At 34.9% G+C, this 24,095-nt stretch overlaps 1 long non-coding RNA gene across 4 annotated transcripts; it reads right to left on the reverse strand.

Annotated features, from left to right (window-relative positions):
• Window positions 1–6,964: 6,964 nt before the first annotated feature.
• LOC140768847 (uncharacterized) lies at window positions 6,965–21,698 on the reverse strand. Of its 4 annotated transcripts, none has more exons than XR_012105805.1 (9): window positions 21,484–21,698; window positions 21,042–21,196; window positions 20,883–20,951; window positions 20,457–20,763; window positions 20,277–20,379; window positions 19,918–20,187; window positions 15,460–15,509; window positions 11,492–13,352; window positions 6,965–7,294 (listed from the first exon to the last, which is right to left on the reverse strand). It is a non-coding gene; the product is annotated as an uncharacterized lncRNA (long non-coding RNA). The 4 variants fall into 4 exon arrangements; XR_012105807.1 differs by lacking the exon at window positions 6,965–7,294 and having other exon boundaries at window positions 11,126–11,632; window positions 12,050–13,352; XR_012105806.1 differs by lacking the exon at window positions 6,965–7,294 and having other exon boundaries at window positions 11,127–11,822; window positions 12,050–13,352.
• Window positions 21,699–24,095: the final 2,397 nt, after the last annotated feature.

Below are 24,095 nucleotides of genomic sequence, written 5' to 3' on the forward strand. Positions count from 1 at the left end.
ATATAGGGGGTTTTAAGGAAAAAAAAATTGGTTAAGGTAAGGGTTAAACCATTAAAACTTCATAACGTAGGTGTTTTTTTGAAAATGTCCCGAGAAAAATAAAGTTTGTGGGCATGATATCTGGGTGTGGTGTCACGTAGAGATTCGAGAGGACGTGTGATGTCTGCGTCGGGTTTGGGTCCTACTCCTACGGTACGTCGGTGCAGAATACTGGGCAGTGGATCGTATGCAGAACCGAGTGCAGGAATTTGTTGTAGTTTCGGGTATTTTCAACTTTTTTTTTTTGTTGTTGTTGTAAAATGGTAGAATATATTACCTAAATATTTGCATGGCATTTTTTTTTTGTTTAATTATTCATAAATCCGTAAGCTAGATATATGCGGACAAAAAGCCGGCCCTCTTTGGATATAACTGCTCTAAGTTGTGACTACGTCGAATCAGATCTCCAAACTGATGCGTCGCTAAGTTAATCTTTTACACGATCGCAAGCCAAACCATTGCATTCGCCGGCAAATAAATAAATTTGATTTCATTGCCCATGCTACTGGCTGGTACTAATATAACTAGTTAGTGGATCCCTAGATATCTTCAAGCTTCAAGTTATTAGTTGGAAGTTGATTTGCAAAATAATTTTAATTTAGAAAAAAATAATAATAATACTTTTATTATTATTAATGCATATTATAAATGTATTTATTATTTAACTCTTAAATATTTTCTTTTATTATCTTAAAAACATTCAAAGTTAATCAATTAAGGATTACTATATATATATATATATGAGTCAAATTGACTATATGCATGAATCATAATACCCTTGTGTGCAAGCATAATTTTAGATGGAACTTCATTTATGAACACAATTAATGTGCTAGAATAATTTTAGATAAATTAGTTAAACTAAATATATACACTATATATTTCAAGCTAAATTGAGCTGAGTTCAAGCAAATTGACTTTGGCTCGATTAGATGAGTCGAGCTCTAAATAAGCTGAGCTCAGTAACCTAATAAGCCGAGCTTAGTAACCTAATAAGCCGAGCTCAATAACCTACATGTGAGAATAATTGTTTTTGAGAGACTTAATTGTGGGTATGAAACACCCAAACCTTCAAATACACGTGTAAATCATGTGGATAAATTTTCCCACACGGTGCATCACATGACCTGTCAGTAAAGGTTAAGGTACATAGCAGTACCATAAATAATCTCAATAATATGAGTCCAGATATAAGTTCCATATGCCACAACAAGCCTTCAAGATATACATCCAAAATACAACTCTAAAGTCCAAAATACAATGTCAATGCCCTAACTAAAATAAAAAGACAGCCACTCCTCGCTACTCGCACCTACTTCCCTAGCTCTGAAATGATGCCACTAAGAAGTGATAAGCACACAGCCCAGCGAGTAGAATCCATAATCTATAACAATTAAATCACAGGTGCATATCTAATGCATGTCTATAGTTATTAACAATAACAATATGCTTATTTAAATGACTTATCATGAGTTACTAAATCAATACAATCGATAAAAACTACACGTCACTATCCTAGAACATACCAGCTCCTAATCATATCAAGATAAGTTCACACAGATATAAAGCTTGATAATAATTTTTTATTCATACAAATCTCAATCATAGTGTTTACATGTTATGCATAGCAATAAAAGAGTAGTTTAATCATTTCATGCTCACCAATGCATTAATCATGTTTTATTATATCTCACCGAGCCATTCACCACACAGTGTAGATATTCTCAAGAAAATTATCCATCACATAATCATCCATCATCTCATATATCGATGAGGGATATATACACATCTAGTAGTAATGCCACCCACACATGTATGGCGACACTGCATGTGACCGGTTGTCTGTGCCCATCAAACTAAGGACCCCGGTCATGAGCTCATATCTCACTCTCTCTAAATCATCATCGCCCTCAGTGGGAGAATCGGGAGCCCTCGGCTCATCAATGAACGTCCTAATCCTACGTCATTGGGTACCGCTAGAGATATATCCCCGCCTCACAATCATGTTCTTCTAGTTCTGACTATGCAGTATAATTACCTGAATGTCACATAAGCTCCCGACCTCAGGCGTAGGCTGCTAATAGTATAGTTATATATGATACACTCTACCCTTAACCCCGGACTGAGTGAGTAGGGGTACTGCCTAGTTAGAACCCGACTACTAATGACAGGTGAAAGTGGTGCAGTGTTTGTGAGTGTATAAGGCATGTCATAGCCATCATGATCGTTACATTCTATATTCACAACAGATATTTATGTAAGAGTTTATCATACAAGATACATATAGAGCATTGTTACACTAACGCATATGCTAACATTCTCATAATATCATGATGAGTAAACTATCAATAACTGCACATGTCAAAATATATCATATTACACTAGATGCATGTACTAATACTAACATTCCTATAGTGTCATAAAAGGTATAATAGCTGTAACTACGTTATTCTAGACTTGTATAAACTCTACTCGCTTGGAGGGTCTCCACAGTACTCTAGTTTTCCTTAGCTAGCCGGCTACTCCGAAATCTCAAAATCCCGATCCTATTAATTCACACAAGTAAAGCCATACATAAGATTAGTGAATTAATAGAATTAATTACATGAGTCAAGGATTCCCTAGGGTGAGTTCCATATCATCCTAAAATTTATACTATTTAGATGATAATAAATTTTTTTTAGGGAAGTGGTTAGGCTAATTAATCAGGTGGAATAAACAAATAGGGTTATAGGGTCCAAATAGCCCCAAATAGACTAGGTTGGGGTGTTGGGGTGGGCTCAAGCCTAACCCAATAGGGAAGGAAGGCCTTGGTGGGCTGCTGCAGCCCACAAGATTAGCTGTCGGTGGCCCACGCCGTCGGCAACCCGCCCTTGATGTCGACGGCCCGCGACCCTCACCCGGGGCAGGTGGCTAGCCGAAGGGAAGGGAAGGGAAAAGAGAGGAGGAAATTAAGAAGAGAGAGAGTCACAGTTACCATCGAGGTCGACGGCGCCGGCGGCGCAGCCACGCGGTCGAAAGGGGTAAGGCACGGCGAAAGAAAGAAACCAAAAGAAAAGGAGATTTACTAAGGGGTCGCACGATTGACTTCGTCGGTCGTCGACTCCGGGGCTTCGTCTTCGTCGTCGGCAACCTGAGAGAGAGGAGAGGGAGAGAGAGATGGCGGGGTGGAGAAGAAATCGGGGAGACAAGGGATGGTTGCGTGCACGGCAAGAGAAGAAGAAGAAGAAGAAGAAGAAGAAGAAGAAGAAGAAGAAGAAGAAGGAGAAGAGGACGGGGTGGCATGGGTGCTGGGACACGCACGCACGCGCTTGACTCCTGCGCGAGTCCTTCCCTCCCTCCCTCCCTTTTTATTTTTATTTTTGGGGTGTTACAGGTAATTATCTAAAAAACTTGTAATTAGAACAAGGCATGTGGTTGGCCAGCAACATGAGTTTGTACATATTCTTGCTAATATAGTTATAACATAAAATTAACTTACAAATTATTGATCAACTGGATTGATATTTCAGTCTTATTACAAAAAAACGTTTATTCTTTGATATCCTTGCAAATGGCCACCTCATTTTTTAGGTGGATTTGCAAAAAATTTGCTAGTCAATTTTATTGAATAAAATGGCTTTGTTGAAAATAGTGAGAAAGAGAAGTTTACACCAACCAAACCAACTTTAGTAGAGTTGGTAGGTATTTTCTCCATGACTAAAAATGTTATGGTTCGACTACAACCCTAAATAATATTGTGAAAAAATTATTTGGTGGTTTGATGGCTTTGACTCCATTCGGTTGATCACTCAGCAGTACAGCTAACTTAGAGGAACAGCTCGATAGCACAATAACTTAGAGCAGATCTCGGTGGCGTTTGGTTCGGAGCAATTGTTAGGCGACGCATATAGCTTGAAGCCTAAACTAGGCAGCTAAAAGCTCGGTGAGGCCTAAATGCCTCCATATCTAGGGATGATTAGCCCTTTGTCCAGCCCATATCTAGCTTCCGAACTCATAAATAATAAGAAAAACAAGAGAGTAGTTTACTAAGCATATTTGGCGTACATTAATATGTGGTTGCTGGGTAAAATAACTGAAAATAAGTCTCAAGTAGAGTCTTTTGCCCCGTAAACCTAAGATAATATTTTAAGATTCTCCCCTTTTTAAATTTTCTTTACAAAATCTCTCTATTTTATTGTTTTATAACCAAAATGCCCTTGTCTTATATTTAAAAGTTTTTTATGACAACTCTATTTTTTATTTAATGAAGTACCGAGAAATAATAACACACGACAGACTTACATATAGTATAACATAGAGTATCTTGAAAAAAAGAATTTCTTAATTATTAATAAATAAAAAGAGTTGTGATAGTTATTTGAGCTCTTCGTCTTTCCTATGCACTTCATTTTTACGGTCTTCATTCATCTTCCTATCTTCCTTAAAAATATCCACGTCAAAGACACAAACATAATAATCTTAATTAGAATCCACTTGGACAGCCATGCAGCAGTGCTATGCCATATCAATAGTGAAATAGCTTTAGATGATAGAAAAATATATTTAAACTATGATAGCAGCATGATATATCTTCTTCGTATTAGTAAGGATTCTACTGTTGAGCAGCTCAGAGCCAAATTTTAGGAACTCCTCATGGAATGACATCCCAGCAAATATTTGTCCTTTTCCAAAGAAGAAACAATACTTTTTTTGTTGTTGAGAGAAATCAATACCTTTTTAACCTAGAGAATAAATATATCCTTCTTCTTCTCTTCTCTCTTACTAGTATTCTATCTAAATAAAATTGTCATTATTATCATCTTCTAATAAATTTTTTGAACCGCTAAAATGGTTAAATCGAAAGATACTTACGAAAGGTAAAGTTATAGGGGATTAAATCATCTTTCCAACGTATATAAAATAATACTGATCGGAGTTCATATGAAAAAAATACGACTATAATAATGATCACTTGCATAATACGCTTAACATAATTAACTTTTGTTGACTGTTTTGCTTACATTTTTCTCATATGAACTTTAATCAAAATTATTGTAGGGTCAAATACATTTTACCCCTATATTAATGCTTATAATTATTTTATCCCCCGCACTTTAAAAAAAAAGGCTCAAACCAGTTTGTCTTATGACTAAAATGAGTTTGTTAGTATTTTTGTTTGAGTTAATTGAGCGCCTCCAAAAAAATGTAAGTTTGAATGACCAGCTAAGTTCCCTCTATTTCTATTTTTTTTATGAATACAAGTGCACATATTTTCTTCTCTTATTTTTTAGATTGTGCGACCTACATGGTAAGCATAATTAAACATGAGCTTTTATAAAGTTTAGTAATTAGATCATATTTAAGAACAAGACAAATACTTGTTAAACAAAAACAGATTAAAAAAACTTATCTTTTTGCCTAACAAACACTATAAGGTATTTTGGTCATTTGAGATTTCTATTAATTTTGATAGGAAAACAAAAGATCACACTTTAGTTATAAGTATAGAGAAGTAAAAGTGATTTTAGACATAAGTACAATATTGTAAAATATACTTAGCCTATTATTGTATATCCATTGAAAAACATATTTAGTTTTTTAATAACTTTATCTCTAGTGAATATCTTTAGATTAATATTATTTAGAGGGTTTAAAATTCATTGGAGATGGAACTTAAAATAATAATATAATCTATTGAGAAATAATGTAATACATTGATCACTTATATAATTAGTTAAAAAACTATGCAATTAAATTTTGTTAACTATTTTGTAAGTATTTTTCTCATATGAACTTATTTTATATATATTAGAAAGCTTATTCATTCCTTCGTAATTTCTCTCTCATAGGTATCTTCAAATTCAAATATTTTAAGGGGTTAAAATTCATTGGAAGATGATTTTAAGCTTTTATCGTTCAATAAATTTTAAGCTATTTAAATCATCGAATTTGAAGATATTCATTAGAGACGAAGTTTTAAAAACAAAATAAAACCTTTCAATGTATATAAAAAACTAATCGGAGTTCATATGAAAAAGATACAAGCCAAAGTTAATTACGTTATTTAGTAACACAATATGCAAGTGATTATTATTTTGCTTGTATTTCTCATAGAAACTCCAATCAGTACTACTTTATTTACGTTGAAAAGCTTAATAAATTCTCTATAATTTCATCTCTCTGGAGTATCTTCAAATTTGACAATCTCGGTTGCATAAAATCCATTAGTAGATGACAACTTAAAATAATAAATTTATTAAAATTTGATTACTTAAACTGTTATTTTTTTAATAAATTTTAAGCCCCTAAATGATTAAATTTGAAAATACTCATATGAGAGAAAGTTATAATAACTTTCCAACTTATATAAAGTAATACCAATCAAAATTCATATGAGAAAGAAATGAGCAAAATAATGAACAAAAATTATTTACATTATTTAGCAACAAATTGCGTAAGTGATCAATGAGTATTACATTATTTCTTTGTGGATTACATTATTATTTTCAATTGCCATCTTCCAATAAATCTTAAGCTCTCTAAACAGTCCAATTTGAAGATATTCATGATAAGAAGTCCTAAAGGATTGAATAAGCTTTTCAACCCATATAAAATATGGTTAATTATAGTTACACCTCCTGAATTATACCTAATTTTCACGGTCACTGCCTAAACTTCTTTTTCATTACAATGTCCCTCCGGTAAACTTCGAATTTACTTCTATTCTATCTCTTAGTCCAATGTCTACCTTATTCACAGACTTAGTATATGTGACATTTATGTCAAATGAGAAATAATTGAAATGCCCTCATTTGGAAGAAAAGATATTAATTTCATTTTGCCCCAGCAGAAAAATATATTAATTTTTATTTCTCGAGATCTACACCTCTCTCCTCATCCACCGTTGTTGCTTCTCCTCTCCCTCTCCTTTGTCTTCTGGCACTAGGCATTGAAGCACGTGCAAAGTGAGCGCTCCGCTATTACAACCATGACATCAACCACATGATTGCCTCGATCACAATCTTCGCCGTTGCTTTCAGATGGGACCTTTTTCCTGCTGGCGCCGAGTCGGACATGGATATTCAACTCTAAGAAGCAATTAGTGGGTCACCTTCGCCACCTCCTTTTGCATGGCCTTCCTTGGCCTCAAAGCCTTGGGCCCTAGACACACAAATGGTAGTTCACCATGGCAACCCAATCTTAGGCATCTCTGTCGTCCAATCTCAGCGTTGATTAGATTGCGATCTTGCCCACCTCGCCTCCACGCCTAATGCTTAAGAAGGTAGAAGATAAGTGGAGAGAGAAGATAAGTTATTTGAGAGTAATTATATGTAATGTACTATTTTAATTTTTTTATTTAAAATTAATAATATCGTGAATATTAATTAGGGGTACAATAGTTAATAGGTGTATTTCGTCACTAGTGTGCCCTTTCACTTAAATCAAATGTTTATAGGGGACGTGGTAATGAAAAAAAATTTAGGCCGTGATCGTGAAAATCGGGTATAGTTATAGGGGTGTAGCTATAATTAACCTATATAATAGCGATCAAAATTCATATAAGAATTATATGGGCAAAAGGATGACCGAAATTTAAGTTCATTATTCAAATAGTCGAATTTGAATTTTAAGCCCTCCGAAATTGTCAAATTTGAAGATACTCGTAGAATATGAAGTTCTAGATAAATGAATAAGAAGATTTCCAACACATATAAAATAATATCAATCAGAGTAAATATGAAAAGAATATGAGTAAAAGAGTGAACCGAAGTTGATTCTATTATTTAATAATGGATTATGTAAGTGTCAATTGCTTAAGTAATATTTTGAAGCTGTCATCTTCCGATGAATTTTAACCCTCAAATAGAATTTAAAGATATTCATAAGAAAAGAAGTTATAGAAGACTAAAAGCTTTCCAATGCATATAAGATAATATCAATTAGATTTCATATAAAAAATATATGAACAAAAGAGTGAACCAAAATTAATTTTATTATTTAATAAAGGATTACTTCAACTTGAGAAAAGGCTGATCAGTAAGTTTATGAGTTTTATGAGTTCCTATACGATTGTGAAGACAATAATACTCAAACGGTGGAAGAGTACTATTCTTATTTACTTTTGAAAATAGAGAAAGAAATTTTATTTTGCATTTCTTTTCCTTATTTTGTTTTCAAACTCTTTCTTTTTCACCTATCTAAAATTGATCCTGTCTTTTATTATAAGTATTTAGAAGAACCCACAAGTTAACTTTAACCCAAAGAATAATTCACTTTTCACTCTAACTATCACCCTTCTCCACAAAGACTCTCTAAAGTTTTTTTTGGTACATAAAAATCTCTTAAACTATTAAAAATACTACACTTCGACCCTTTCCATAGAGGATCATTATATACCAAAATAAAAATTTAAGGAGTCATTATATAAAAATAAAAATTATGGAGTTATTAGTAGGAAATGATGATAGTTTAGGGGGTGAAAATAAATTATCCCTTAACCCAATGAAACAGGAAGGGGTGATATTTTCTAGTGAATTTCTTTTGTCTCTGAAACATCACTTCTAAAATACCAAAATTACCTATAACACTACTAATTTTATGGCTTTCTCACCTTATAGTGGCTCATCCATCATTCATTTTCTCTCATCAGGGCAAGGAAAAGCCCATAAAAATAAGAAGAACAGTCCATGAGAAAGAAGAAGATCATCTTCCATTTTGTAACAGTGAAATTTCTCTTTTAAATATTGCATTTTTTTTCCTTTGTAAATTCCTCTTTACTAGAGATCAAGAGCCTATCTTGGGTTCTACCATATTATTCTACCGAAATTATAACTTCTCTTAGGGGTTGTTTGGTTTTTTCATATTTTCTTTTATAATGCTGTATTCGTTAAACACATGTCTGGTTAGCTGTATTTTATAATAAGTATTTAGTTGTTGTATTTTATAATACTATTTTGATATTATAATTATAAGTATTTGATTGTATTTCTTACAATCAAAAGACTACAACTATATTCTCGACTAAAAGAAAATCAAATTTCAATTGAAATAGAATATTAAATTTAAATTGAAATGAGAGAAGAGGACGGGTCAAACCAAACAATAATTTCAATATTAAATTTCAATTTTTTAAAATACAGCGTTAGATTCGATACACCAAACGAAAGAATGATTTTTGAGTTAGACACTGTATCTATTAATGCAGCATTTATAAAAACCGCCAACCAATCGGCCCTTTAGTGTTTGACCTTATTGACGGTGTCGAGAAAGAAAGGTTTAGAGAAGATCTTTTTAAATTTAGTGAATGTGTTGGGTTTTACAAGTAACTTGAAGCCTTGAAGGCTATGTGACAAAAACCAATGGCAGAGATTTAGACAAGTGAAAAAAAAAAAAAGGAGGGATCCAAACAAAATAAGGTCAAAAGAAGGGTGAAATAAAATTTTCCCTAAAAATAAATAAATTAAAAGACCTAAAAACACCTTTATTGTTACCTTAAAGGAACATTATCCTTTCTACTTTTAGTCTAATTCTAAAAAGCTTGCTCAGAGTTATTAAAAGAACTAATATCAGGATATATTTCAGCATTAGAAGTAAATTGTAGGGGCTGCATGATAATTACGCATATGGCTGGCCGTTAATAATAATAAGAATAAAATATGGGGTGTTTCTAGTAAATTTCTCAACTATATTAATATCATATGGCATGCAATACTTTATATTTGCCAACTTTTGTCAACATTACATGGCCCAAATAGGGCCCAAGTGGTTATAATTGCTCATCTCCTTATATCCAGATAACATTCAAGTTTTTCCTTTTTTTTTTTTGTTTTGTTTACAAAATCTTGATAAATAATTGGTCAAAATAAGTTTATAAATATTCTATAAATATTACAAAGTACAAATTAATGTTTGATAATAATAATAAGATTTAATTACAGTAACTCCCGCCGTTTAAAACACTATGATCAAGCTCCCCTAAACTATCGGAGCATTGCAGTGTTGCCCTTTCGTTATATTGATATCTTATTTTTTTTGACTAAAAATAGTCACATATGATTTGAATTTCTAAAGGATATGCGCTTAGAATATAAATATACTTTAAATTAGGACAAAAATACCCTTTTTCTATCTTCCTTCTTTCCTTTCTCTTTTTCTTCTTCATTCCCCAATAGAAAGCTTTCATCTAGATAAACCCCAACCCAACCCATTCCTTCATTTTTTTCTCTTCTTTCTTCTCTACCCCCAATGGAAAGCTTTCATCTGAATCAACCTCAACCTGAGCCCATCTTTTTCATCAACCCCAACTCAAACCTAAATCCAAACTCTTCTTTTACCTCAACTCCAACCCAAACCTTTCTTCTTCCTCAACCTTAACCCAAATCTAAACCCAATCAAATCACGTCCAGTCAATTAGCAATGAAGGATAAAATAGGTATTTGTATTCTCTATATAACAACCAATTAGAATGCAGAATAATGCCACTTGGATAGAAAAAAAAAAAAAAGGAGTATCACACTCCCTATTAGTTTAGAGGGTCTAGTTATAGTAGCCTATAGTTCAGAAAATGTTAATATAATTAAACCTAATAATAATACTATTAAAATTGATGACTAGTACATAAAAAAAGTTCACCATAATTTAGCTGACACAAAAGATAGTAGGTTTTATTCTTACAATATCAATAGTTCTTTTTGTGATTTCTTTGATTAGTATTTGTTTTTAAATTTTTCCTAGGAAATTATAAACTATAAAGCTAAGGCATCACAATTTAATGTAGATAATATAAATTATAAGCTGTAATTTAGATCAGTTTGTAGAATATTAATTGTTATTTACCATGTGTTAGAGAATTGCTATATGTTAGAGGCATGCCATCAGTATATTGTGAATTAGTAACTAAAACTCTTGTGATACATTCCTATGTTGTTTGATTATGTGCTTGTACTTATGAGATACTTGTACATATACTCTCACATACATATATCTTATTGCAATTCGCACATACTGGCCTATGCCACTGAGAAAATAAAGGCAGAGTTTAACAGTATTACCATTTTCTATAATGATACATAATGATCTCCTAATTATTTTTTTGCACATAATGACACCCTAACGGAATCGTTTATTTTGACACCCTAGGTACAAAATAACTTAATATCAGATCAGCAAAGAAGATTGAAGTCATATCAATTCAATCGATGTTCAGCTGTTCTATTAGATGGTGTTTGAACAGCATTGGAGGCCATTTTGATAGGATTTCCAAATTTTGGAGAGCCCTATAATGCTGAATTGTCGAAGTAGAAATGCTACACAATGCATTCAAACACCGGCATAGAATTATTATCGGTCATTAACTATTATGTGGGCGTTCCAAAGAAAGTTGCAGATTCAAATTTTGAAAGGTGCAGACTTAAATTCAAACAATTGTTTCATTTGGTGTTACTTCTATATTAAAAATAGAAGATATTACCCTTCGTTGCACTGTTGGTGAGTGCTACTTGACTTCATTATGGTGAATTTAGGTAGTACTGTAGAGATACTGGAAGCATCCAATTATTTATAAGATTTTTGGGCATCTTCTCCTTCAATCATGGTCAATATACTCCCAGTCCTGCCAAAGGTGGAGAATGTCAAAAGACTACAATAAAGGAAGGGAAAGAAAGCATCAAACCTCCCATGCTCTGAACCCTTATCCAAACAACCCTGTTCAACAGTGAGTTTTCTGCAAGATGCCGTCACGAAAAACATATTGAGGCTTTTCTCTATTCTACCTTCAGAAGTTCTTTATCCACCCCAGAGCCCTAGGGGAATGATAGAAACTCAAAGTGATGTAGCTAGAGGAAGTGGTCCCAAGATTAGCACAAGAATATATTCTCTATGGAGAAGATCAGATGATATAAAAGTATAAACAACCAAAGGCAATAGAGGAAGATATAGAGAATTGTATACTTTCTGAAAGTATAACTACATCATGAAGCAAGCATTAGCATCCCAACAAAGGACAGATAGACTGGAAGATAGGTCTTACATGTAGATAAAGAGTTTCTTTGGTAGCCAAGGATGACTTGCCTATCTCCACTTGAGGTTTTTAATCCACCTGAAAACTTCATGTGGATTTGTGGGCAATCTCCTTTGGCTAATCTGAGTGGCTCTTATCCCTCATGCTAGACATAAATCTCTACTTCTTTTCAAGCATCTGACTAACAGCTTCCAATAGAATAGCAGCAGATGACTACCTGAACAACATGCAAATCAATGTTCCATGAGAGTCCATGTAGTGTAGCTCATCAACTGTGTGACAGTATACATGGAGAGGTTTGTGCATATGATCAGTTCATGTATCTCTTTCTCATTGATGCTCTAATGTGCAATATTGCAATGTGTCTGTCGATAAGAGTATGATATTTAATTGAACTCCTGGTTTTCATGATTTTGCATTTGCATGTATGAAAGTTCTTAGTGACATGGTAAAAACTTTAATAGCTACAATTGCAAAAATATGCCAAATAATAAATATGCTTTGGTTCACACACTTTGTACATGTACTTTGTATAGCACACATACAGATAGACAAATAGTTAATTGTAGTCTTGTCGTGCACTCTCTCTCCATCATCAATCAGAATTAACAGATGATATTGGTCAAAATTATCTAATCCGATATTGACTTGACTACTTTTTTGAAGTATTTGTTTAGTATTCACAATCATCTGAGGCTGATCAACTAGCAAGTTGAGAAAGAATGACAAGATCTAAAGCAGAATATAACATAATATGAACTAGTCCACAATTATGTATTTCTAAAGAATAAGAACACAAGCTGCAATAATAAAGGTCAATTGAGAAAAAGAAAAAATGGAGGACAAATCTAGGCATAAAGACAAAATCTGGTTTTACACATCTCATTATTTAATGATCCTTCAAATCATCTATCACTTGTTTGATCTTTCAAGAGGAACATAGACTGAAATAGAAGATATTTTGAGGATGCTTGACTCACACACTTGTTTATCACAAGCAAACAAAAGAAGTCGGAATAGAAGCCACTTTTGTTGGTTGCAAATCATGAAGGGATCAGCTGATTGATCTTCATACTTTCCATCCCAAGTATTCATATCCTTTGTGATTAACAATTAACTGATACATGCATGTAAATCGTTTGTCATCTAATGGATTCATCATCCCAGTGATCAGTAATTAAGTAATGCATGCATATAACACAGTTGTAGGTGAAAGCATTTTTATGGCAAAAGGCTTAAAAAATGATGACTCATCTTTCCTGATAACCTTTTGGCTGCACCATCAGTTGAGTTGAATCTCCAACCAATTAACCTGTTCAAACTCAGAATTTATGAATCATAACTGGTGGGAAATTTTCGTAATCAGATCAAATGTGGCAAACTCAAGTTACTCAACAAACTTAACATAAAGTGAAAGTTGTTCAAATCCTGACCTGTTAGATTGTTAAAATTGGGAAAATCTAGTACAAATACTTGATGTTGAAACTTTGAAATACATGTAATATACATATATTGGAGAATAAGGACTCATTCAACTAGGAATTTTATTCATAGAGAAAGAGAAATTTGGTGGACCCAATACTGTGGGCTTGGTTGAGAGAACATTTTCTCATTCCACTCATTTTTATCATACTATTTTTCCAGCATAATTGAATTGAATTGACAGATATTTCCTGGTAGGTCTTTGTACTATATTGAATTGTTTTATTCTGGAAGAAGGTAAATCCCAGTTAGTCTACTGTGAGTAATGATTAAAAGAACCTAACAATGTACTCAAATGAATTTGCAAATATGATTGGTTTTCATGCATGGGGGAAGAGACACTCAGCAATAATAAACTAATGATAAGGTGTCTCTTACTCATGATAAGGTGAAAAACTGGAAATCTCAAGAGATCCTTTTAAGTCCATGACATGGACTTGCTCATAGATAAAAAGATGTTCTCTAGCTCATAGAAAAAGACAGTTCCTTCTTCTCTGACAACATAAGGTACAATGAGGAAGCATTGATGAGAAAAAATTAGGCCTATTTAGCCTATGGAAGCAGATACGTAAACTTACATAGCCTTATAATGGAATCAGATGTTCAGCTTTCCAATCCACCAAACAATCTAGTAAATCTTAAAATTGCCTTCCTATGAAGGATTTCTTAAGGTCCAGATCAAGTACTCCAAAGGACAAAAATATAAAATATTTAAAACAGTGCAGGAGCATACTAAAATGCCTTAACATACAAGTCATTCAACTTGCATACAGGTGTTTACAGGCAAATGTTTCTTACTTTCTCATATGTAAAACTCTCATCTCAGGACCTTCAAAATTAGTATCATATTTTCTTTAGGCCCTCCCTTAGATACTAGTTTTGAATAGGTTTCCCTTCTTATGATCTATATCTCTTATGCATTATTCCACATTACTTTATAAAAGCAGTATTTGCTTGAGTGACAAGCTGACAATAGAGAGAGAAAACCTCAACATCTGCAATTTAAACTGCAAGTTGAAAGTGGTGACAAACATTGTCTTATATTTAGGAAATGATGCACCATACGGAATAAAGCTTCATAGTCCTTAATGTTTATCAAGTCCTACAACCATCTCATGGATATGAACTTCATGGTTCTACAAGACTTGCAGCTGTTTTCCCTTTAAACAAGTAAATATTCTCCCATGTTGCCAAGAGAGGAAAATGGGGATAAAAAGGGGGGGAAAAAGTAAAGCAATCAACTAGCATAACTAATGTGCTATGACCACAATATCAGTGGAGAGATGATAATTCAGTGTCTATCTCCCTCTTCCAAACTCCCTCTTTTCTCCCAAGTTATTTTCAGGAAACAGATCTATAGCAATCTAAAAGCAAGGTTGACTCCAGTAGATCAATCATTTATAAGGATATGAACCAAAGAATATATTACGGACGGAGGGGGCAATGCCCAAATATTTGAGATAGTGGACAATATCAAAATCTAATGACGCAAATTGGCATGGTTTAACATAGGAAAGGCTAATCTGGTTCTCTTCTTCCAACTGAAAATACAAATTGAAGCAAGCACTGCAAGCCAATTTCAAGACAGGTAGAGCTGATGAAAAGTTTTACATGGTAATAAGAGTCAATCCTTGCTTGTAACCTCTTAGGGCTTTCAATAGTTAGAAAGCTCCATGTGGTCAAATAGGCACTCTTTGGCTAATCTGGGAGGCCCCTATTTCCCATGGTAGACTAAGATCTCTTCATTATCAAATGAGCAAATTCCATTGTAAGAAACTATACACATTTATTTATATTGGCAATATAAACAATCAATTAAAACATCTAGACATGTTTTATAATCAAGGTGTAACTAATGCTCTATGGTATTCATAGTTGATTAATCTAGTTTTTAAACTTTCCACATACAAATTACAGTCGATATCCCAGGGAACTACCTGGATGAACCTGAAGCACCTTTTGTAGTATGAGTTACACATCCGAAAACCTATCCATAATACATAGGTAACATGAGGAAACAGGAAAACAATTCCCAAGTAACCAACAAAGAGTGAACAAGGCATGGGGAAAAGGAATCATAAATAATAAAGATAATAAATAAAGCCATATGGGAGAATCTAATATGCATAAACGAGATTCATTCTATTCTCCCTAGTTGCTTACTGGAAGTGTATGAGCTGGAGATATAGCAATTAACTCATTAGAATACTTCACATAAATTGATAGGCTTAAAGAACTATCAAGGCTTTATCTTATACTCCAGATTTGTACCTTATAAGCTAAATTATTCCTATAAAACATTGATTTATTCATGCAACAAATTTCCCAGCAAATCTGCTCTATATTCGATAACATAAATATGTGCATACAATTCTCATATATGAGTTTGATGATATGGTTCAGGTTTTCATGAATGAGAAAACCAACAGAAGACTCAGATTAAGGATTTAAGTGCTGCTAGCACACCTAGTGTCCACAGTTTGTCAGCACAGTACATGCCAATTGGCAATTGATTCATGTTGACACCCACAATTTGTTCTCTGGTTTATAGATGGACTTTACATTCTCCTCTGACAAAAAAAAAAAAAGGTGCAACATGCATCAATTTGTAAAACTAAGACCTGCAGTCTATCGAAGCATATACATGAATTCACAAGGCATTGTGATGCAAACAGAGTAAAATGACACAATATTATGTACAAAAATCTTATCAACCAAGAAAACTCTTATTCCCACCTTCCTATGAATGAGACTACTTTCTTAGTGGAAGGTAGCCAAAAGGATTGCTGAAGATTCACATCAAGTATTTTGAAGGACCAAAGTAGAAAACAATTAAAAGGATAAAGAAGAACAGAAAAATGACTGTACATAAGTCACAACTTTAACAAAGTTGAACCTTTATACAGGTACTTGAAAAGAGGAAACTGATGAATTGATCCTAACATAACAATCTGATTCTCTGACCTATGGCTTACGGCTTACCTCTTTTATAAGTATGACTCATTTACTTGAATGATTGAAATGCAATTAAAGGTAAAGCATGAAATACTAGGAAGGTAGATGAAGTAAATGACAAATACAGCTTATGGATCGTTTAGATTGTGATCGACAATCAAGAATTGACCAATTGATATGAAAGAAAGCATTTGCAAATATTTCATCTGTTAGCTTTTTAGTATTGGCAATAGTGTACAAAATATTATAAGTGTTTTTATTCATGTATAAGAGTATATCTACAAGTTTTGATAATATTTGGTTTAAAAAATTTTGAGATTTGAAGTATTTAAGTCAAACGCGTTCGAACGCATTCTGGGGCTGTTTGAAAATAACCTCAATGTGCCTCAGCAACAGTTGAGCTGCACATATGAGAAACAAATATCTCCTTTATTATGGTGACCATTGCCCAATATTAGGAAATGGTGCTTATATGGAATAAAATTTTCATAGAACATAATGATTAATAAATCCTTCTATAGCCATTTCGTGGTGACAATCTTTAGAAATTGTTTATGTTTGCAAAATTATCTAGCATTCTCCTGTGTTTCATTGTGGGACTTGATAGGTTGGTTTAAATTGTTCTGTTACTTGCAACTTGTTTTCCATGCAGCAAAAAAGATGGAATTTTCATTATCAATCTCAATCTTGGGATAAGTTATTGTTTAAGTTTTTTTAAGTGCTATGGGTTTATCCCAAACTATAAGCAGGCCAGAGAGTTCAAAAAGATTACCTTGAGGATATATGAGTAGATTTGATGTAGGGGTGTCATTATTACTTTGATGCGACATGAAAAAGTGAAAAATATTAATTACTTTTAAAAAAATATTTTTTTAAGGATAAAATTATATTTAAACTTATTTATATTTTCTCTCTCCTTTTTCACCATTAAACTTGGCAAGAAAAAACGTAGTATTTGAAATTGAACATGCTAAGAGTCTCTAACCAAATTCAGGGATAAGCCATGAACTCAAACCAGATGCCACCTAAGTTTCTCCAAAGTTATAAGCTAGCCATAAGCATCTCCAACAAAATGATCTTTAGCTTCTCAACAAAAGACAAGGTAAAGGTAAGACAATAATTTCTCCATGCTTCAAAAATATATATATCTCCATTCAAGGATGAATCTTTAGCCCCTATTTGGTATAAGGCCATGTAATTCTCCTGAACTTGATAAGAGACTACTAACCATGTTCAGTAACTAACATTGTTTTTTTCTCCAGCCAAGTTCAAGACGTGAGATAGGAGAGAGAAAATGCAAATGAGTGTAAATTTAAATTTTTCTCAAATTATAATTTTACCTCTAAAATGTTACGATCCGACCACATGGGTTAGGTCGAGTCAAGTCAAATTAGTTACTTAGTTTTATCTTTCTGTTTTGAATTCCACATCAATCCGCTAGGGATTTTACTCCTATAAATAGGAGTGGACATGTATTGATAATGATCATTGAGAAAAATCTGAGTTTAGCCAGTTATTATTTTTGTACTTATCTTTTTACTTTATCCTTTAAATTGTCTTTATCTTCATAGGAGTTAATCATAACCATAGATCCCTTTCAAGCATCCAAACTTTAGCCACTTCCTACCACTAACAGCCACCCTACTACACGGCCATCCACCACCCTTTGACGACCACTACAACGTCGAAAATTACCATTCTACCCTCCGACCAATCTCCACTATTTTATTTTTATCTTTTCATCCAGACCTCTGATTTAGATGAAACCAAAACCATTAGAACCCTAACTCACGAGGCTACCTCCACCTAAATTTTTATAATTTTCTTACGAACGGATCATTCCAGATCTGGTTTGTAACATACAATGACTTATATTTATGTTTCTCAAATTTAATAATAATATTTTGGTACTATTTGAAAGGCATATCCTCAATATTCCTAAAAGATTAAATATTTTTCACTTTTTCATATCACATTAAAGTAATAAAACACCCTATTTCAAATCCTCTCTCATATATCCTCAATTTCCCTAAAAAAAAATTAAAATTAAGTCTGCAATAACTTATAAGATGGCTACGAGCTTATGAAATAAGCCCGTAATAACTTACTTTCACTTTTTCTGAATAAAGTTTGCAATATTTAGGACTTCTTAAACAAAATGTATCCTTACACGTGGGCTTATAAACCCACAAGACTAACTAAAAGAACACAATAATAACCCTACCTTGTAGTAGGGTTGTGAAAAAAACAAAGGACCTTACATTGTAGTAGGGTTACGGGCTCGTAAGCCAAGCTAACAATAGACTTACAAGCCCGCAACTTTTGGAAAAAAAAAACAATGACCTTACCTTATAGCAGGGCTTGTAAGCTAAGACGGCGATGGACTTACAGGTCTCTCCAAAAAAAAAAAAAAAAAGAAAACCTTATAGTAGGACTTGCAGGCTTGTCAACCAAGCAAGCAATAGACTTACAACCTCATAAGCTTAAAAAAATAAATGTTCATTATAAGCTAATAATGGCAATTGCGGACTTGTAAGCCCACTAATCACTTTCTATTATGCAAATATAATGCCGCTTGCGGCTTACATGCTCGTAATCCCGCAATGTGCTTAAAAACAAAATATTCATTTTTCCATATTTTTTAACTTTAATATGTGCAAAAAAATTTAGTACTATTTTTCCTACATATTTCTAATTTCCCTTCAAAACCAATATATTTTTAACTTTTGTATGTCACATCAAAGGTAATATTTGCATCTTAAATTCTTAACTTAATTCACTAACAAACACTCAATTTTTGTAGACAAGTTTAAAGTACAGAGTACCTAAAATGAAACTAAGAAATGAATCTAGCTAGTTGCGTTCAGGACTTCTGTAGTTATTAGTTGCCATACTTGGGAATCACATTTATACAAAAGAAGTTATCAGAACTATTGAGATAAATTTCTTGAATATAATCTAGACATAAACATGTATAATCAGAAACCAAATGCTTTGAAGGGACAGATATGAAGAAAATGTAAAGATTTTTTTCTCAGTTATGCTTTAAGAACACTCAACAAACTTGGATTGTCTACAATGAAACTGGTTTGCAACTTTGCATCTCCAATAAAATAATGGGTCATGCATTTCTATGCCCAGAATTTCTCGATATGCTGTGTTCCTAACCTAGATGTATAGAGTTAGGAGGCTTCAAGAACATCATCTTTGGTTTTCAGGCATCATAAACATATGAATCATTTTCCTTCTTGGTGGTTCTCAATTGGATTGGGAAGAAAGAATTCCAACTAAAGTTTGACTTCATTCAATTAAACATGGTTCGCAACATGCATGATCACAGACAACACAAACAACTGAGTGCATTTAAATGAGCTCAATTTAAATGGAAGCTTTGACATGAGAGCTTAACAAGTCCTGAGGAAAAATATAGATCTTCTTACCTCCATTGAGTTTCTAAACATAGAAATAACATCTTGATGTTGATCATTTTGGCCATAGTCAGAACTCAATTCCCTGTCATTATTGCCATCATAACCATCAAATTATCGTCCTCATTATCGCCAACATCTCCGTTTGAGTCTTCATCCTCAAGACCAATAAACTGATAATCAATGTACCATTGCTCTGCAACTACAATCTCCGTTTTAGAAAAAGAGTTAATTTCTTGAGTTTTCACCTCAAGAAACAACTCTTTTTCCAAGAAAATTTAACTAAAGCACAAAAGAAAATAATGATATATTGCATATTAGTTCCTCATCTTAGATAAAATATACCATTGGTAGCAGGAAAGTAGGACTACCTGTATGGCATGCTGTAATTGTTCTACAGAGAAAATTTCACCTTTGTTGTGCCTTGACCTTCCTTTATCTCTCTGTGCTGCTAGCATCAACTTATAAAAGTCTCTGAACAAAATATGCAAAATAAGAAGTCATGGCATTACAGAACATAGATCAAAATTTGTTGTGTATAGGATTTATACATTTTAATATTTTGTCAGAATCATCATCCTTTTCTTCACTTTGTTCCTTCCTCTTCTTGCTAAGCTTTCCACTCCAATCAGCCACACCCTGCTCATCTTCAGGATCCATAAGCTGGGTGTTTTGACTTTTGAGCATCCTCCCCATTATCAAATTTATTGAGCTGTCCAGAATCAAACTTCTTCCTTCTGATAACATGTGGCCTGATGTTCCTAAGCTCCTCGATCCGCACAGGCTTTAACAAATACTCGCACATCCCATGAGTTATTCCATTCATAACAGCTTGGTTTACAGCATTCGCTGACAGCACTGCATGAATGAATAAGTTGTTTAAGTTCTGTGACTACAACATTCATAGAGTCTGTAGCTTTTCCAGATTTAAAGTCCTGATCTTGTCCCATGAGTCTTTTACTAAGGTATCAACTTACAAAGTAAAGAACAGAACATAAAAGTCCTGATCTTGTCCTATGAGAATCCTGTCCCCACTGTCAGTTGAACTGTTTAATGCTCAACAAGACAACAACCACAACAAGACAATGTTAAGAAGGAAAGATGAAACAAATTCTCATATTCACTAAAAATCTTACTAATAAGTAATAACAGGAAGATCCATTTCGACGCCAACAAGCTCCAAAAGCTTGAATCCATCCATGTCCGGCATGTGGACATCACTGATAATCAGATCAAATTTGTCATTGTTCTCCCTCAACATTCTCAAGGTCGTGATTGCCTGACTTTGTAACTGAAAGAACACATAAAACCAATTAGCCCTCGGATCAAAATCCTTATCTTAAACCCAAAAAAATGGGAAGGAAAAAAAAAATCCAACTTTCCTTCCAATTTCACTCAAAAAGAACTTACGAAAAATTAGAGGGGGGGGGGGGGGGGGGGGGGGGGAAGGCGGGAAGGCTCTTTTCAGTGAGGCAAGAACTATGGTGATGAGCAACAAAAGATAGACGCAAAGGCTCATTCATTTGACGAAAAAGAATAAGAAAAACAATTGGAACGAAGAAGAAAAGAAGAACGGACAATGATATCGGCATCGAATCAGGAGAACCTCTAAACCGCCAAATCCTTTGAAAACCCTTCCTGGGTTATCTTAGACCTCAAAGGATCCCAAAAGCTCCCTCCTTGATCTCCTCACGTCCCTTGAGATCAAGAATATGGTCAAAGAGAGCAGAGGAGAGAGAAAGACCGGAGCTTTAGAGTAGAAGTAGAGAGAGAGGAGAGGAGAGGAGAGGAGAGGAAAGGAGAGGAGAGATAGGAAATAAAAAATAAAAAGACCTTGTATTGGGAATTAAGCTCCGTGCAATGGAGTCGTGCCAGCTCATCCTACGTCGCCGTCGCCGTTGGCGTCTATACCCCTCCTATTTGGAAATCTCTCTCCTTCCTACTGCTATTTGGTAACTAATATTTAGCGCAGGCAGCGGAAAGACAAGAATATCCTCGTACATCTCCCGCCTCATCTCATCTCACGCACTCCTCCGGTTCAGAGTTGTTGTTCTAGATTTCGAAACTTCCAACCGTCAACCGTAAATTGCAAACCCTACCTTCCACAATGCGCGGAGGAGGACCACCATCAGTCGATGCCCTCCTCCCTTGCGGATTCAGATTCAACCCCACCGACGAGGAGCTCATCGCCGGTTACCTCGAAAAATGGGTCCGCGAGATTCTGCTTTCTTGCTGCGACGTCGTCGTCGTCTCCGCCGAGGTCTACTCCGCCGAGCCGTGGAATCTTGTCGGAGAGGACGAGGAGATGGGCAACTTCTTCTCGCGCCGAACCTCCAGCGTCATAAGTCCGCCAGCCCCGCGGGTTCCGGCACCTGGTATGCCGAGAAGAAGAATCCGGTGGTCCAAAGCAAAAGCGGCCGGGTTCTCGGGTACAAGCAGATGCTTTCCTTTTGCACTCCGACGAGGATGGCGACAGACCTAAGAGGAAGAGGAAGAAGAGCACCAGCTGGGTCATGTACGAATACGAGCTTCCTGCCATCAACGCCGCTACTCGGCACGTATATATGAATTCTTAATAAATGAAATCTTTTAAACTTCTCCCCTTAATCTCTTCCTTTCTGATCGTAACTCGATAATGCCTGCGTGCAACGTGAAGACCCCGTGCCGTGTTTGATCAATAAGAGCGTGCAGGCGATCTCCTCTGGCCGGAAGAAACAGGCGGCCGCGGCGGCAAACGCCACTTTCCCACCCGATCCGTCACCGACTTCTGACTACGTTTGTTTGGCAACTTCTACATCGGACTTCTACACCACCGCCGACTTTGCCAATCCGGCTTGTCTTTCCATCGCCTGGGACGAGTGCAGCACGGCATGCGCCATTCCGATGACGCCGGCGCCGGCGACTCCTACGTCGGACACCGACGCCGGGAATGCCGCTTGTCCTTCGTCGTCGATTCTCATCACGGGCACCGGCATGCCGACGCTGTAGCCAATGCCAGCGACTTCTACGCCGGAGACGGACACCGCCGACTTTACGAATCTGCCATGTCCTTCCACGGCGACACGTACGACGCCGACGACCCGACTTGGAACCCGGTGTCCTCGGAAGGCGAGGAACTCATCAATGCCGTGATTGATCCGCTTGAGTGGTCTAGCAGGCTACTGATTCAATCTCTTCGGGCGGTCCGACATGTCTATCTGTTCGGGTGCAGCTCAATCTCTTTGGGTCGAGTCCGAGTCCGACATCTCTAATATTTCACTTAGAGGTGATCATTAGCCCGACTGCCTAAGTCCAGCCCGACCCTACCCGGCCCGACCCGAGCCTGAGATGGTAACGACCAGCGTGGACTAGGTCTTTGCCATCTCAAGCTCAGCCCGAAAGCCCAACCTACTAAGCTCGTTTGTGGTCCAATATTATTTTAGTTCCACATCCGATATTTAGTAAACTAGATATTAATATATAAGCATATTTCTATTTAAACAAAACTAAAATATCTTCGTAGAGGCTCATTATACTTCTCGTTAGGCACGTTATGTTCTCCCTAAGCTCGATATCTCGTAGGCTAATCGGCAGTAACACGCTATAATATTTTAGTTCGGTTTAATCTAAATAATTGGTGGGTCAAGTTATAAATAAATATTTAAGTTTGATTGGCCTGAAAAACCCAGCATGTCTGATGATTACCTCTTAGTGTTAAGACTGTTCTTTTTCCTATAAATGAAAACTAATAGTAATATATGGTATTTAGTTGTAAACGGTAAATATATCTTAAATAACACTTAAATACTAATTTCCTATTTATTATATATTTTTACCTCAACTAATATATTCCTTATTGCATTATATTTTTGTGTATTATTGGTGCCAACCTACTTAATCTAATTAAGAGAATTTAATATTAGCATGCAACTTGATTTACCTTCTGTTATTGGGTATTAAAACGAAACACCAACAAATAATTTATGGGGCCTAATTGTTAATTTCCCAAAGAGATATTATGTCTTAAATCATTTATAGGATCCAAAGGAATCAAATGAGACAAGAATAGATAGATGGACCACAACAGTTTAATGAGGAAAAGTAAAGAAGAAGAAGAAGAAGAAGTAAATTCCTTGTTTAATTCATCAGTACACACTGATGGATCTTTCTACTTGAGAAATTTATTCCCATCACTCCCATTACACACTACC

This window comes from Typha angustifolia, chromosome 10, assembly GCF_048772165.1.
Source record: "Typha angustifolia cultivar Huaian chromosome 10, ASM4877216v1, whole genome shotgun sequence".
NCBI lineage: Eukaryota > Viridiplantae > Streptophyta > Magnoliopsida > Poales > Typhaceae > Typha > Typha angustifolia.